The 16,752-nt window shown below is 33.8% G+C and overlaps 1 long non-coding RNA gene and 1 pseudogene across 2 annotated transcripts; both read right to left on the bottom strand.

The window, feature by feature from the left end:
* Positions 1-5,175: 5,175 nt before the first annotated feature.
* LOC146926047 (uncharacterized) lies at positions 5,176-6,207 on the bottom strand. The gene is made up of 2 exons (XR_015034012.1): positions 6,082-6,207; positions 5,176-5,357 (listed from the first exon to the last, which is right to left on the bottom strand). It is a non-coding gene; the product is annotated as an uncharacterized LOC146926047 (long non-coding RNA).
* Positions 6,208-6,938: 731 nt separating this feature from the next.
* On the bottom strand, positions 6,939-15,398 carry LOC146926046 (DExH-box ATP-dependent RNA helicase DExH12-like; annotated as a pseudogene). Its single transcript, XR_015034011.1, has 4 exons — positions 12,467-15,398; positions 11,395-11,784; positions 8,103-11,292; positions 6,939-7,406 (listed from the first exon to the last, which is right to left on the bottom strand). The product of XR_015034011.1 is annotated as a DExH-box ATP-dependent RNA helicase DExH12-like (transcript).
* Positions 15,399-16,752: the final 1,354 nt, after the last annotated feature.

Genomic DNA, 16,752 nt, shown 5'->3' with positions numbered 1-16,752 from the left:
GAGAAGAGAATGGAACTTGGGAATATATCTTTGCTTTTATATTTTTTTTGATGAAGTAATCAAAACTTTTTAAGGGTTCATTGATGAACACATAAATTTATATAAATGAAAATATTCTCTCATTATTTGTAGATTAATTAAATAAAATAGAAGTATTTTTTATTTTTTATACTCCAATACAATTACTCCCTCCGTTCCTTTTTAAGTGTCACTTTTGGAGAAATTTTTTGTTCCTATTTAACTGTCACTTTCAAAGTTCAATGCAACAATAAATGTTGTTTTACCAACATTACCCTTAGTTATTTATTGTGGAGAGAGAAATATATGAAATAAGATATTAAATGACTAAGGCTATTATAGTAAAAGTATAGATTATTGTATAAGAAAAAGTAACATTTATTGAGTGTCTTGGTTTGTGTAAAATGTTAAAAAGTGACACTTAAAAAGGAACGGAGGGAGTAGAAGATAAGAATGAGATTTATTTTTTATATTTTTAGTGTATGTTTCGTTATGCGGTCATAAGAATTGATTTTGAATAAAATAATTGTGTAAAATGATTTATAATTGGATGCATTTACGTAAAAATTTACATAAAAGTGGATTTAATAAAAAAATTAAGGTTAAAATTAATTTTGAAAGTCAAAAATTATAAATTTTAGCTTCAAGCATAATCAATTTTACAAGTAAAATCAATTTTTTCAACATCTAAAATCACTTATTCAAACATATATTCCTAAGGATTAACGTCTTTGCAACCACCAATTGAGTTATACTTACAAGATAGAATGAGGTTTATTTTAATTGGGGAAATTTATTTTGTGTGTTTATTCAATGAACATTAGAAACATTGAATTGTGAATGTGCATTCCACGTTAGGAAATGGTTAAGGGGTTAATGTATTTAGCATATTTTCTCATTATTTTATAGTATTAGTTTTTTTTATTGAAATAGCCAATATATTTACTTAATAAAAAAGTTATTATTTGGAAATAAATTGTAATAAAACTGATTTAATTGAGAAAAAGAATAATGTATAAAATTATGGTATTTGACTAATCAAACTTGAGAGAATTAGTGGTTATCATTTGTGTGTAGACATATAAGATTAATGTGTTTCATGTCAAACTCATCTCATAACAATAAATATTTTGCTAACAATACAATATTTTGTGCTCTCTTTTTAATGTAATATTGTCTATTTTCTATGATTCGCATTTGTTATACATAGTTAAAGGCTATCGATTTGATCCACATGTTATCGAGTAAAAATACGAGTTGGTTTAGAGAATTTGGTTGGCAACCTATAGTTATGTAGCTTCTTCCAAACACAAATTTTTGTCAAAAACAAAAAAAAAAAATCTAATAATATTTTCAATTAGTACTATATGTAGTAGACATTATTTTTATTTTTAGGGATATATAGTAGACATTTATTTTTACCACTTTTTAAAGTAGGAGGCCGTGACTAATCTATGAGTGGTATGGGTTGGTAGGTTAGAAAAAAGTGTACTGAAAAGATCCTAGGTAGGATCTACTAACAGTTTTAAATTGATTGACAAAAATAATTCAATGACCAATATACCCTCAAGATATTTCTGTTTTGTTTTTACGTTCACGCATCACAATGCAATTCCACAAATTTTGATAGATACATGAGCGATTCAAAATCTTGGAACGTGAACCACTGATCGAAAATTACAAGTAGCCCAACCAAAAGCCAATTTGCTTTTACACTGCCACTGATTTGCAAGTTGTTGTCCCCTTAACAAAAGAACAATTTTAGCATTATTCATGCAACCTTCTTTCCTTAAATTCTTACCGTGAATCATAAACTTGCTATTTGAATCAAACTACCGGATTCCAAATGACAACAGTTATTGACTCAAGCACATAAGTAGGGAAATCATAGTTTGAACTTGATCACAGTTTTCGATTCTAATAATTTTGATAGTAGTATTTGTTTAAGTTGGGTTAAGTTGACTTAAATATAAAAACTTTGGACCAATCAGTTCAATTTGTTTCACTCATTGATCTTTTATATGTAAACACCCCTACATATACTTTGAAATTATTGTCATTTCTTTTGTAACGATCAATGATAGTAATTAATTGTTAAATTAATTTTTTTCTCCTTCAATCTAGATGAAGTTTAGGATGTGACTCCATTAATTTCTAGCTCAAACTAGTTAAAAAAGATTGTCAGACTATTTTGCCTCAATTCATTTTACCTAAATAGAATCGACTTGTAATAATGTCGTATAAGTTTACCTAAACTTTGAAATAATATTAAAACTTGGACATACATATTAGCGTAATACTATAAATATGTCAATAATTTAAAATATCAACTTAATTATAAAGTTAAAATATATCAAAACATCATAATAAACGTCATGTTCATAAAGTTGTATCAAGATACATAATTTATCCTATAAAGTTGATAACACATGAGAGATATGAAAGAAAAAAGTTTAAGAGGATACATTTCGATCAATAATAAAGAATGATATCCCCTCCATCTCATAATGCACAGGCGGATCTTCATGGTTTCCAATTATTGATATTTTTTAAAAGGAATTATTGATCATATGTAGTAGTGTTATGGTTTCCTATGTTTGCAGTTCTTTTGTATTTTTGCCTCAAATATCAGAATTACTATATGCAATATTCAAACCACATACATAAATGTAGTACCACTGAACCACTAATTTATTTCTGCATCTTTAGTGAAGTGTAGTATATATATGCTAAACTTCTATAAAAAAGAAAGAAAGAGCATATATGCTAAATATTTGTCCCCCCAAGAAAATCCTCCAAGCACAGTCACTTAATGAGTGTCACTCATTTTTTTTTTCTCTTAGGTTCCCTTGAGACAATAAATATGATCACATCTATTAGCAGAAATTCACAACATTGTGAGAGTTAGAGAAATACCCATATATTTTTCCTATGGTGAAATTACTAAAATGCTTAGTTGAATTTCTTAATGTATTAGATAAATTTTTGTATACAATATGATTTACATACTCCCTTGTGTTCTAAATTATAAATCGTTTTAAAGAAGAAAAAAAAATTATTTCAAATTATAAATCATTTTTTTGTCAAAAAAAAAAATTATAAATCGTTTTAAATTATCAACGGAACATTAATGTTAGTTTTTCAGTTATAACCTAAACTAGTTAATTTATAAATTATACTCCCTCCGTCCCGGAATAACTGACCCATTTTCTAAAAAAAAATGTCCCAAAATAACTGACTCATTTCAATTTTCAATACAACTTTCATCATTCCCAATACAATATAACACTAAATAATACTACTTTTATCATTCCCAATACAATATATTCCACTTTCCCCTTTATTTATACACTTTTCTTAATCTGTGTGAAAAACCAAAGTAGGTCAATTATACCGGGACGGAGATAGTAGTTCATTTTGGTGCTTTTTAGTCACATTCTCTGTCACTCGCATTCATTCTAAAACCCTTTTTACAAATGCGTCATTAATTATGGTACACATAGAGTACATAACATAACCACAATAACGATTGTGTCTTGCTTTTGTGAGGGGGTAGTTTAGTTAGTACTTAGTACAATAGTACCAATAAAAAAGGTAGTATACCTCAATATGTCAATCGTATCATAGTTTGTTTGTTCTTGACAACTTGCGGTTCATGATCGTTCTATACAGTCACGTAGGACCAAATCATGTTCATCAATAAACACGTGATATATTAATAAGGCGAATATTAAGGGGAATAAAAAATTGTGCAAGTCTTTCAAACAAAATGTGCTAGTTGTTGGTTATCTTCTTTTTACAACTAGCATTTTTAAGTATGTACAAACTATAATTGAAAATTGAAATAAATAAGTATTCAAGATATAAAATATTTAATCATATATATAAATATTCAAGATATAAGGATAAATACAAGTATAAATTATAAATTGAAAAAAAGAAGAAGAGGGTATTGTATATATAAACATAAAGCCGTTACGCAACTCCGCCATGGCCTCTATATCTTGCCAAAAGGTCATCTTCATGAGTGCCAATGAGATTCAAGTTTCAACTAGTTCATCTTCAATAACCTTATAAGTTATATACGCTAGCGTGTAAAACCTAAGTGAATTCCAAAAATTATGTAAGCATGTATCATGAGGCGTGACGATTTCTTCTGCATGCGATATTGGAAAATTGAGGCATTGGTCGTTCAACGACACAATTGACACCATTCTTCTTAAAGAAAATGAACAAAAAAAAACACTAGCGTCCCGATAAGCAATATCGTATTTCGAATGTGTGAGACATTATCACAATAATCCTTGAATGTATTATAATTACAAAAATAAAATATACTTAAATGAGTTTTATGTTAGTCCTTTTGGCATTTTAATGTGTTTTTGTTAGTCAATTTGGTCTATAAAACTACTACAATAAAGACACTTGAGAATGTGTTTATCATTTTGATACACTCAAGAACTATAACGAAATATTGTCTCGAATTTATGACTAAAATAATTGTTTACTCATTCCCCTACCTTATAAGATCACACTCTAAAATATACACATCCGAAAATAAATATAATTTGTGTCGTCCAGAAATACTCTATTATAAAAACATTTTCATAGAAGTATAATTGTGAAATCATGTATGGTTTTTTTAGAATTGTGCTTTGAACAAAAAAAGACAGAAATGTGCAGTAGAGAAAGTTGCATCCTTTGCTTTATTTTCTAGGGGACGTTTCGGTGACACAAAATATGAAAATTTGATTTCTGGGTATTTAAAAAAAAATGTTTGACAAATAAGTTGACATTCCTAGAAAAATTGAAAGTTACAATTAAAAAAAAAAAATCTATGTAGGATTTCACGGGAATGCACATTCCCACCTTTTCACATGAGAATAAATTTATGGGAATAAAAAAAGTTATAGGAAGTTACTTCACTTACATAAACCTTTATACCTAAGAATATTTTTTCTCAACCTTTATATCAAACATGTATTCTCTAACCTTTATAAGTTTTTTCTCAACCTTTATAATCATTCCCTAACCATGTATTCATGGATGTCATTTTTAAACTTGAAATAAACGCCCCTAATGTATAAATTATTGCTCCGTGGGTTAGAAATTTTCTATAAGCAACGTACAGTGTTACCTCCTAATGCTAAATGCTAATAGTTGCTGCAAATACTTTCTTATCTGTCACAATCTAAAGATGAGCTGTGAGCATGTAATTAGTACTCAATAATCAGGTACATTTTCAAATAAGGATTAGGTAGGTATAGTGTGTACTAGAACAAAACATAAACCTCACCATGTAATTAAGTAATATCTTTTCCAATTGCAACTTCATAAAACTGTAAATTAAGGACAAAAAATTCATCAATTCCAGAACCAGCAAGCACGTGGTAGTTTGAAATAGGCTTAATAGTAGTTTTGACCACCTATGTTTCAAGAAGTTGCGATTTTGGTCCCCTAACTAAAATAATTCAATTTTGGCCCCCTATGTTTTGCCCCCTTTGCACTTTTGGCCCCCTAGGCCAATTTCGACCAAGTCAATGCTGACGTGACACCACGTGTGTAATTTTTATTTTTTAAATTATTAAAAAAAATAAAAAAGTACTTTTTAAAATTTTTGTAATTAAAAAAATTACTTTTTTTATTTTTTAATTAAAAAATAAAAAAAATACTTTTTTAAAAAAATTTAATTAAAAAAATATAAATATAAATAAAAAATAAAAAAATTACACATGTGACGCCACGTCAGCATTGACTTGGTCAAAATTGGCCTAGGGGGCAAAACATAGGGGGCCAAAATCGAATCATTTTAGTTAGGGGGCCAAAATCATAACTTCTGTAAACATAGGGGACCAAAACTGCTATTAAGCCTTTAAAATAACAAGGTCTCGTCATGACGAGAACATGTTAGTTTGGTGCATTGGACATTTTGGTACATCTTCCTATGCATGTTGGTGCTCTAAGAAAGGTACATCTTTTCAACATGTGGATAGTGGATACTGGTTGTGTGATAAACAATTTATGAAATCAAGATGTAGAAACAGATGTTCAGCTTATACTCACTTTGTATGAACGGGTGTTGCATTAAAATATCATGTAACATACCGCACCACAACCATCATCAGAATTCTTTCAAAAAAAAAAAAAAATAACTATCATCAGAAATCGATTTAAACTATTATCCGTGTTATTCATTTACACAATTGAGCATAGAATACATATATTGAGCATAGTTACAACAAGAAAAAAATTGATAACAAATCATAAAACATAGTTTAAGTTTTCAGCCAAATGACTTATAGCTAAATTCATTTTCAGAAATCACAACCTGAAAAAGCTTAGCATAGAAGATAGTAATGATTTCAACTATCATCAGAATATCATATTCTATAAGCCTAGCATAGAAGATAGTAATGATTCTAATTTGAAGGATAGAAAATTATGCCTAATAAGAGCTAGAAAAATATTCTGGTATTGAACCTAGATTAGAAGACCTTTAGAAATCTGATATTCTGGTATTGAAATCTGATGAGATCATTTTAGATTAGAAGATCTTTAGAAATCTGATGAGATCATTTTAGAATTTAGACCATGAACTTAATGGAAATGGTAAGAGTAAACTCTATAATCCAATATATAATCATAACTATGAAACACTCACAGACACAAACACAAACATGCAACACAACACCGACGGTTAGATACTGCTAATAATTTGAGAAAATGAAAGTGATTAAATGTAACCACGTGTGTTGGTGTCTTGTTGGTTTTGGACACCGACACATGGCACACCTTCGCTCTAAACTAGCCAAAGATTCATAATGATGGGATAGTTTGTCCATTCTTTTCATGGTAGAAGACCAAATTAGTGCACACGGTAATACACATAAGATCATAATATATTAAACTTGATTTTCTCCTTTAGATAGATGATCTAATATAATTTTATGAAAAAATAAAGTATACATTTATATACCTTTTGGATCTTATTTAGGCTTTAGATTATTGATATTTGATAATATGTAGGCAATCCGCACGCATAAAAATAAATAAGTTGTAAAGAATACAAACTACTACTACCTATTGAATGTCAACCAAAGTGGAAATTTGAAGCCAAGGGTAAATGTATCTCATTTAGTGGAACATAGGAATGTGTAATCTAAAGGCAATTCTTCAGTTGCACCTGCACTCCTAATTCTGCAGTAACAGCATCTGATTAGCGACATGAAAAGCAAACGAAATACGGGTTGAACAAGAAAATCCTCTAGAGGGATTGAGACTTAACTTTCTGTTTGGTCCATCAAAAGTCAGGCTTCATCAGTTAATTTCGCAATCACCAACAAGTTCAACTTCCATAATCATTCCATTTCTTCTCGCATTAGCAAATACTATAAAAGAAAATCAATAAGTTTGTTTAGAAAAATAAATAAATGAGAGAAGAAAAAGGATTCTGAAAATTAGGAAGCATATAATGAATCATATATAGTAAAAAAGGGAAATCTATAAACAATAGGAACAACAAAAATTAAGTTCTTAGGCATCAAGTCAGCAATTCAATACAATCTATAAAAGAGCTTACTCACAACAGTGTTTCAACACAAAAGATCTGTCTTAAGTCTACACGTCGTTTTTAAAAGCACTTCTACTTAGAAAGCATTGTTAAGGTTATGGTATTTATTCCCAATTTTAGTAACGCTGCACCTTTTCAACATTCTGATAGTAGTTATTTGGTTACTGATTGTGAGATAAACAGTTTATGAAATCTAGATGGAGAAACAGATGTGGTAGAAACTAGAAACAATAACAAACATTCAGCTTATAAATTGTAAGAAAGGATGCTACATTAGAATATCATAAAATTTCTCTTGGAACATACTACCACATAACTATCATTAGAAATTGATTTGAATTATTATCCATGTCATTTACTAACACAATTTAGCAAATTCAATAAACATAAACAGAATACACACAGATTGAACGTATTAATATATGCTACCAAAGTTCCTAACCAGCCAGTAGGCCTTAATCTATTGTTACAGATCTAGCCAAAGCAAATTATCCTAAAAATATCAGAAAATTACCTCTTCATTCTTTGCTGCTATGTTTATCGCCACCATCTGCTTCCTTAACATCAACAATGAAACCATATTCTTGATCACAGCCCATGTATGAGTCGCACATGAAATAGAGTATGTATGATTTCTTTCCAGCATCAGCAGGAGCAGCAAACTGCAGTTTGGCTTTTAATTTCCGCTGCAAGGAAACCCGCTTAATTGCAAGTAACGAGTTGGTTTTGGTATCACCAACAACAAGCCACCATCCTTCCTCCTTAGCTTTTGGATACCTAGGAGCATCAACAGGTCCTACTTCTGTGTTACCGTCGATATCCCTCTCCAGAGTGACACACATTGTTATATCCTCACCAGTCCGGATACTGTCATTTTGCAGGACTTCATACGACAAATCAACGTTAGGAAAGCGATTACAAAAGCGAGCGATGTCCAATAAGTATGAATTTGGCATGTTTAACAATTCACGCCTCGCAACATCTTCCATCTCCAATAAATCAAAAATGGTTTCTATACTCTTCCCTGGGTTCTCCTCGCATTTCCTAGCCAAATCCTTTGTGAAATGAGGAAGTTGTAGCAGCATAGAGTCACGTCCCCACAATCCTTGGGTCACCATTTGACTAACTTCCATAGCAAGAAGAGCCAAACTCAGCCAACCATTGCTCGATATTACATCAACCAATGCCTGAAGCAGTTTATTTGCAGAAAGCAACACCTCTCTCTGGTCCAATGCAAGGTTCCCACCTACAAATTGCCTTGAAAAATGAGCCTGAAGCAAGGCATTGGCTTTGACATGTGGATCTTTAACATTGGGGATTTCAAAGGAAAACCTTTGGTGATTTATCAACCTGCGAACCACCTCTTCTTCCCCAAGCCGTATTGGAAGGTAAGCATATTCTGATGCTGATGATAGAATTTCCAAAAGGCCCTTCGTTTTTGTGTTTGAAGTAATAGATGATGAAAACCTTTCAATTGTTGTGTAACTTATGTTATAGAAGGATGATATCATTCCAAGATTAAGAGGAGACAAATGTATATCATCCTTCATAGAAACACACTTGCTTGCTTCCAAATCACTCAATGTATTTTCCACCATCTCAGAGAGGTAATCAGAAAGATGCCTATGACTAACTCCTTGTAAATTGTAATAGTTGGGATTCTGGGTGAGACGCCTGTACATGAATGTCCAGGTAAGATAATCTACAGCATCTTGCTTGTTTTCAATAATTCCAGCGACAATTTCAGCATTCAAATTATCATGCAAAAAGTGATGAAGATGACTTTCAACCGGGATTGCTTCGAACAAAAACTTTTTGTAATACTCCTTACAAGGTGCATGGCATAAGATGACACACTTTCCAGAATGGTCCACCAAAGGACGACTGGCATGACCCATCATCTGCAGAAGATCAGTAACAGGGTAGTCTGTCTGTGCATTCTCCCCATCATAGTGCTGTGTGCCCATCACAACAACCAAATGAGCTCTCAATGTAACTTTGTAGCACATGGAACTACTTAAAACACAGACCTGAATCCAACCAGCTTCAAATAGTTGTGCCACAATGTCATGATCAAGACTACTTAATCCCTCGTGCAAGTAGCCAACCCCTTCACGTAATGTGACTTTTAACATTTCATCACTAATCTTGTTAAGAAAAGGTTCAAGTTCTTTTGTGGACTGCAATAAAAACGATTTCTCTCCACTGTCTGCACTTGAGTACGTAATCAGATCCATAGTTGTCAATCGGACATGCTTTCTTGTAGGCACAAATACAAGGGCAGGTTTCCCATTTTTGGCATGTTGAGCAATTGCCGTGTAAGTTCGTTTGGTCATTGACTGCATCCTCGCCTCAAAATTGGCAATATCTACACTCTGAATGTGTATTTCCAATGGCACAGGACGAACACCGGGTGAAAAATTGAATAGGCCATGGGAGGTAGCTCCAATCCAATCTCCCAAATCCTTGGCATTTGCAAGTGAGGTTGATAAAGCCACAAAACGAATCTTATTTTCAACCTGACTAGCAATATATTTCATCCGAGACACAATAACCTCTAAAACATGGCCTCTTTGACCTCCAATCAAGTGTAGCTCATCAATGATGAAAAGACTAACTTGTTGGACATGTTTCCTGTGTTTCCAACGGCGGGATAAAGCATCCCATTTCTCTGGAGTACTAATAATAATCTGACCTTTCTCAAGCAGTTTCAGATCTGTTGTTGTTTCTCCAGTTAATTCAACTACTGCCAATTTAAGACCCCCCCCAAATTTCTTCTCCCAATCACGATATCGTTCCTTGGCAAGAGCTTCAACGGGTGCTACATAAACAACACGCATGACACTATCAGACCCTTTTTGATGATTCCTCAAAATTGCAAATTCTGCACATATAGTCTTACCACTCCCGGTCGGAGTGGCAACTAAGGCATTGTCATCGGAATTATACAGAGCTGTGAAGACTTGTGTCTGTATAGGATTAAAATGCTTAAAATCCTGATAAAGAGTTTCATAAGAAGGACTCTGTAAGGCTGTCACAGGCAGTGGCTGCAGATCCAACAGCTCAGTAGGTGGAGGATACTTTTCAGGTAAAATTATGTGCCTGAAAGAAACAGGTAAAACAGTTTGGGATCCAAGCCACCTATCAGAAACAACACGGATAAAGTATTGAGGAGGAAGAGGTTCATATATTGGCACTATGAAATTCAAAGTATGATCCTCATCAATATATTGTTTTTTCAGCATAAAGTACTCATGATGAAGGATATTTTCCCCATCATTATCCTCCACAATCACCCAAAACGGCTCAACATATCCATGTACTCTGTCATCCCATGAGAAGTCTGGAGTTATTGTGAGCTCAACCCCCAAAACTGAGCGAGTAATTGGCTGCACATGGGCCGCAAGGTCCAATTTTGGGAATTGATGAATAAATTTGTGAAGGATCCTCCCCATCTTTGGTGCGCGAATAAGTTCACCTATCTCTTGTGATGATAGGTCATAATACCTTTCCCATGCCATATTCTTCTTCTCCAATTTTGTTAATATATCATTTGGAATTCCATTGAACTGACGAAGTGGTGTTTGGGCACTCCACATCCTCTTGGTCACCATCTTGTATAAGTTCAAGGCCTTCTCAGCCAATTGCGCCCAGCCACGTTTCAGGACAATCTCAAAAAGAGCCCGCAAAAGGCGTCCAGCACTCTGAAAGAAAGAAAGAAACAAAATACATTAATATATGAAAAGAACTATACAACATTACACCAATTTCCAATAAATTCTCAAAGTTGAGAAATGAAGTCAAACCTGGGTTATGAAAACCATGTCAGATGTCAATGAGAGTCCTTCGAGCTTTAATTGTGAAATGTATGATTGCAGTAAAACATTTATCTTGGCACTTGGATCCTCCAGACTTTCCTTCACGGGAATGGGAACACGATCCAAAAGCTTTGCTAGCTCTATCTTCTCATCCTGCCTTACTGTTACATATTTGAATTCTTCACTAAGAGAGAACAATTGACAAAGCTCTATGTTTCCCATTGAAGCCTTCAAATGCTCATTATACGTGGATATGGTTCCATGTGTTATATAGTAGTAGCTTGCAATTCGACCCAAGTCAGTGGCCTGAAAATATCCACTCTTCCTATCATATTTCACCAAATTATTTCTGTCTAAGATGGTCGCAGCCGAATGAATCTGCAAGATTTAAATAGATCAACATTAGCCATTATATTGACAATACACACCACAATATGAATAAGCAATATATATCCATAAAATTTTGCATTCAATATCATTTGAAATTCATCCAATAAAATAAAGCATTCAAAGGAGAAAAATCAAACATTCAAATAAGTTTAAGAGCCTATGTCTTTTTTGGTGTTTATATTTTTTTTTTGGTGGTGTAAGAGCCTATGTCTTTGTAAATTTGAGTAAAGTTCACTGCTATGAACATTTGGTTCTCTTCTCATACAATTCCTCATAAATCAAAGCGATGACACTGCCATAAAATAACCTATTAAATAAGCCAAAACTAGAGTGAGTTCATTTCATAGGCTCTGAAGATTTGGTTGCTTCTCATGCAATTCTACATAAATCAAAGTGATGACTACAATAATGACTACTATAAAGGAGGTGTAGCACCGGCACTTCTGATCAAAGACGTGTCCCCGTGTTCGAATCAAATCAGCACATTTGATTAAATTCAATTAATTCATTTTCTCAAATTATTAATGGTGTGTTGAAGTGTCAATGTCATGTTGAGGGTCCATTTTGATGCTTCATATGTGAATAAACCAAATAATAACACAAACATTTGTTTAATTAACATAATAATAAAATAATAAGAGTGTGATAAATTAAAGATTGAGATGCTTACCAAATCAGCCCTCCTCTCCTCCAATGTTATATCCCGCATAAGGACATCCGGCGCTAAACCATACAGAGAAGGATTCCTTGACATACGTACGTACAGGTAAGTGTATCCAATCCAATTACAAGCTTCCTTCACATTTTGAACGGTACCGAGAACAATTTCTGCATTCAGCTGATCGGCCAGCTTGGAAATAAACTGGCTCTCAATAGGAAGTTGCTGATTCATAAGAGAGAGGTAATACTGCAACTCACTATGGCCAGTAACAACAATTCCCTTCCCACTTGAGTCATACTGTGGCCTTCCCGCACGACCCATCATCTGCATCACATCAAGAGGACTCAATTCAGTCCATGCTCCCTTTTCAGGATTGTAAATCTTTGTCCCTTTGATTATAACTGTATGAGCCGGGAGATTCACACCCCAAGCAAGAGTAGCAGTTGATACCAAAACTTGAACATGTCCAGAAGCAAAAAGAACTTCAACGAGCTGTCGATCTGTCCTTGTCATACCAGCATGATGAATAGCAAAACCATATGGCAAAAGATCTTTGAGATCATTGCTCTTCACAAGATCAGTATGACTATGAAGAATCTCACGGCTTGCACTATCTTCTTTAAGGAACCTACCAAGAGTGTCATTTGCAAGTGCAGTATCTCTGATGGCTCTAGCTGTTTTAGCAGTTTCTTTCCTTGAATGTACAAAGATAAGAACCTGATGCTTTCCGGCTTCAGCCATAACTTTCTCATAGCAGATATCATTCATCAACTGGTACCTTTGAAAAGGCTTCTTCACTGTAATTCCAATAAACTCCTGAGAAAGAGGAACGGGTCTATAACTATTATCAAAGTAAAACAACCCCTTATTATGATCAACACGCAAGAACCGCGCCACGTCTTCATAATTAGGGAGTGTAGCAGACAATCCCACCAACCGAATATAGTCCTTCATTGTTTCAATCTGTCTAACTGTTCTAGCAATGATACTCTCAAGCACAGGCCCTCTGTTATCATGAAGAAGATGAATCTCATCAATGATAAGAAGCTTCACAAGCTGAGTATAAATTCGATCACCCGACTTTCGTGTAATAATATCCCACTTCTCAGGAGTTGTTACAATAATTTGAGTCTCTTCCATCTGTTTCTGTTAGTGACTGGTCTCCACTAAGCTCCCTAACCTTAACATCATATTCCTGCAAACGATTAGATAAATTGCCAACAATCTCAGTTACAAGAGCTTTCATAGGCGCAACATAAACAATTTTATAAGCACTATGGTCAATTGAACCATCACCAGGATTTCTATGCCGCGCAATCTCTTGAAGTATGGTAAGAACTAAGAACAGCAACATTGGTTTTTCCAGCACCAGTTGGAGCACAAAGTAAAAGATTATCCAATTTAAACAGAGCAGTCTCGTATACCTTACTCTGCACTCTATTCAATTGTGTCATTCCTTTGAAGGCTGGTTGTGCCCAATCCGGCATAGAACCAATATTCACAAGCTTCTCATTAGGATCAATGGGTTTAGCCGTCAAGGCAGGCACATGAATTTCTTGATAACCTTTTCTCGGAAGCCTATAAGACCCATCAGGAAGATCACATTTTCCCTTTTTCATAAACAAACCACCTTGTTCGAAAGCAAGGTTATCCAAATCAAGTATCCGGCTTTGACCCCCGTCTTCCCCATCTCTATCACCAACCCCCTTATCAATGTCCATGTCCCCATCTTTCAACCTTCGAGCCTTGTCCCTTATACGCTTCTCCAAGTTCTTCCCTCTCTCCATAGTAGAGGCTTTCATAGGACATAACTCCTCCAAAATTGACTCCAGATTCGATCCCTTCATCTCTTCCTCAATTTTCTCCCTCTCTTCTTGATTCTGCGCCCTTGCCAAGCGAGTACACCACACAATCTTCAACTTATTCCGCATCAGAAACTTAACAAGACTAAACTTATCCAAATCAAAATACCCCAACAACCTCTTCTCCACTTCTCTATCATCAGCCTCACCCAAAACCTTCAACACCTCTTCAGTAAGCCTTCGACAATTTTCTGGATCAATCTCTGGTCCAAAAGCCGGCGACATTTTCCTCTGAAGCCAATACGCATCAATATCATGCACATTCAATTCTTCATCATGTACTTTCTCAATTTGTTCAACGACAATTCCACCACCTATTTGCATTGCCCCATAGTCACCAATTTCACCAATCTCATCCTCATCCTCTTCTTCTTCGTCCACCACATCAACATCCTCCTCACCATCTTCATTCTCTTCAAATTCCACAGCAACACCGTCGAAAGAATCAAAACCAGCATTAAAATCTTCAAACTCCTCAAAATCAGTTATAAGTTTTACAATCGAAACAAGTTGATTAAACACATTATCAGTGATAGGGTTAAGCAGTTTCTCAATGTTGATCTTCTTGTCACCAACAGAGTCATTTTTCAGAATGGAAAGAATCTCATCAGCAGCACCTCTGATAATCCCAAGTGGCTGACCACCAAGCTGCTGCTGGATTACACTCAACATTGCCTCGTAAGCAGCACGAGTTTCATTCGTCTTCGGCTCGTAAACACCGTCATCAACGGCGTTGAGTACACTCTGGCTTTCGTTCTGAAGACGACGTTGTTTGTTCCGACGATAACCTCCGGAGTCAGATTCATCGATTAGGTTTCTCTTTGGAGGACGGTTACGAAAAGCACGATCGCCAAAAACCTTGAGATCAATTCTACCGGAAAGTGATTCTGGTTCGCCGGTGGTGAATTCAGCGGTGGGATGTGAATCGGAGGTTAGGACAAGGGAGGAATTGGAAGCGTAATTGTATTGTTTGGACCGCGCGTGTGCTTCAGCGCCACCGTTGAGATTGGTCATTGTTGAAATCGGAAAACCTAAATCGCGAGAAGGAAAGGGATTCGGTTGAAGAAGTAACGATGATTGAAGAAACTTGAAAATTGTTGGAATAAGTGTATATATAGAAAGATCTTATTTGAAACGTTTTCTCCAAGCAAACGTGTTCTCGAAGTAATAAAAGTAACAAAACTTTAATGGACGCCTCGTTTGGATTCAACTTATTTTGAGCTTATGAAAAAAAGCTTATGCAAATAAATAAGTTTTGATCTTAATTTAAAAGTTCTCACTAACGAAAATTGTACCTTCATAAACTATTTTTTTATAAACTACATTAACGAGCTTATAAATAATACATAAAGACATATTTATTTGCATAAGCTGTTTTGCATCAGCTCCAAAATAAGCTAAGGATCATTTTTTTTACATGGCTAAATTATCCTTTAAAAAAATATGGTTAAATTATAATTTTTTTGACAAGAAATTATATACTCCCTCCGTTTCAAAATGAGTGTCGCTTTAGCCAAAAAAAATTGTTTCAAAATGAATGTCACTTTCAGTTTCCAATGCAATAATAACTTTTTCTTTTCAATTGTACCCTCCAATTAATACTCAGCACACTACTTCCAAAGTATTACTTTTAAAACTAACCAATAGTTAATAAGGATAATTTGGTAAAATAACCATTCTCTTTCTTTTAATCATTGTATTTCTTAATATGTGTGTAAACACCTAAAACGACACTCATTTTAAAACGGAGGGAGTATTTTTTAAAATTTTGGATTATATTTATTTAATTATTTATTATGTTAAATTATTCAATTGTTTACTTGCTTTAGATAATACAGACGGTGTTCTCGTGAGCTTAGCTCAGTTGGTAAGGACAATGCATAAAATATGCAAGGTCCGGGGTTCAAACCCTCCAGCCACCACCAAAAAAAAGATAATACAGACGGTGGCATCGCTTAACTCAGTTTTTCTTTATACTTCCTCCGTCCCAAATTATAAGGAAAAAATCTCATTTTCTTTGTCCCAAAATATAAGCAAAAAAGACCAACTTTTATATTATTTCAAAAAAATCATATTTTCCAAAGTAAAATTAAATACAAATTGCATTCAATTTGTTCACCTTTCTATTCTCTCCATAATCATTAACCAATAAGAATTGTTTTTACATCTTTCCATGAAACTTATTCCAAGAAAAACACAAAAAATTATACCTCAAACTACTATGTTTTTGTTTTCTTAATAAGTGTGAATTTGTGTTTTTTGCTTATAAATTGGGACGGAGGGAGTATGTGAGTTTGTTTTTTTAGCAAATGATATTTGTGGGTTGTGACTTTCAATTTATAAATAATTGTACATATTTTTTTTAATGATTTCAACAATGTAACATTATGTTTCTAATTTATAAGAAAATATTTACGAACCGACTCAAAAATT

Source organism: Medicago sativa, chromosome 4 (assembly GCF_051527215.1).
Source record: "Medicago sativa cultivar Bolivia chromosome 4, Bolivia_mono, whole genome shotgun sequence".
Classification (NCBI taxonomy): Eukaryota; Viridiplantae; Streptophyta; class Magnoliopsida; order Fabales; family Fabaceae; genus Medicago; species Medicago sativa.
This window is presented reverse-complemented; position numbering and strand designations above follow the sequence as displayed.